Raw genomic sequence first — 1,771 nt, 5'->3', positions numbered from 1 at the left:
AATAGTAGTGTTCAAATAAATAGTGAAAAAACTTAATTAATAATAAAATAAGGTATTATATTTTATTTTTAAATTTTATTTTTTTTGTAATATTTTGGATGTGTGCAGAAAATATTTTGTGTGTAATTATATAATTTCATATGTGTTATAATCGAAATAATTAAAAAGTAGAGTATTTATCTATTTTAGTCCCCAAAGAATTTCGAACCAGACACTTTAGTTTCCAACTAAAATTAATTACTCAATTGGTTCCTAACAATTAATTCCGTCTGTCACTTAGGCCATTTGCTCCGTCAACTCTAATGGAGGACAAAATAGTCCTTGACCCATCTGTTCTGAAACGACACTGTTTTTTCCTAATTTCTATCATATCTCGCATAATCCTAATAGTCTAACAGTACAACTTCAAGCTACACAATGCACATTCTGCAACTTTAATGTTCACAAGAAGAAAAATTCTCAATTTGTTCTCAACTAATTCATACTCAGGAAACTAGTTCTCTCAAGTATTTGTCGTCTTCGATGAATTTTATGAATCTAGATAGCAAGTCCGATTTGTTAAGATCCGTCGTAGTCGCCATCTCCCTCCTCTTCTGTCTTATCATCTCCATGGTTACATACTTACATTGTCCACCACCCTGATCGCTTCCTTCACTACACAAAAAATGGCAGATTGCGACGATTTTTTGGCGGCGGTTACCAAAAACTGCCGCCAAATAAGATATTGCGGCGCTTGATGCGGCGGATAAAAAAAGGGCTGCCAATTGTTTGGAATTTTGCGGCGGTTTTGGTATAACCGCCGCAAAATGAATTATTGTGACGCTAAATAAGCTATTAGCGGCGGTTTTCTCAACCACCGCAAAATACATCTAGCTCTTTTTTTTTTTTAAATAATTGGGTATGATCTACTTACATTTTCATTATTTTATTTGAGAAATATGTTTGAATCACTGTTACTTAAATCATTATAATATTTTGGTATTTGTTTTACGAACAAAAAATTTAATCCCTTACAAAAAATATATTTTGATTAAGGTAATCAACCTAAGAGTTAAAATAAAAGGCAAACAAAGTTCAATCAACCATTAAATTCTTAAAATTTTTTTATTTTAATTAATTAAATTATGTATAAATTATAATAAGACATAATATATATATATATAAGGGCAAAATGTACAATTAAACCAAAGAGAGGACCAAATTATACAATTCTATCAAACTGAAAAACGTTACCTGAATTTTCCAAAAGCACATTCTTATATAATTCGAATCAGTTTTATTTGAATTAGATAAACCAACACTAATTTGAATTAGTCCTATTCGAATTAGTAATGATGTTTGTAATTCGAATTTAAACAATTCGAATTATGTTTGCATCATTGCATATAGTCTTAGGGTAGTTCGAATTAGGATGATTCGAATTATGCATGCTAGGACGTCCTTAGTAATTCGAATGAGTTTATTTCGAATTAATTTTGGACCATAGTAAATCGAATTAATTTACATCTATTTATATATTGTCCAAAAGTATATAAAGAATACAATAAAGAGTACATTTAAATATTTAATAATACCCATAATGAATACAATAAACAGTATATTCAATATTAATAAATAAAAAAATAAAAATTATAAATATTTTTTATAAATTATTAAAAATAAAATATTTTCTAAAAATAATAATTATAAATATTTTCTATAAATTATTAAAAATAATAATTAAAAATATTTTCTACAAGTCATTAAAAATTCAAAATTTTATAATTTTACG

The sequence above is a fragment of the Arachis ipaensis genome, chromosome B03 (assembly GCF_000816755.2).
Source record: "Arachis ipaensis cultivar K30076 chromosome B03, Araip1.1, whole genome shotgun sequence".
NCBI lineage: Eukaryota > Viridiplantae > Streptophyta > Magnoliopsida > Fabales > Fabaceae > Arachis > Arachis ipaensis.
This window is presented reverse-complemented; position numbering follows the sequence as displayed.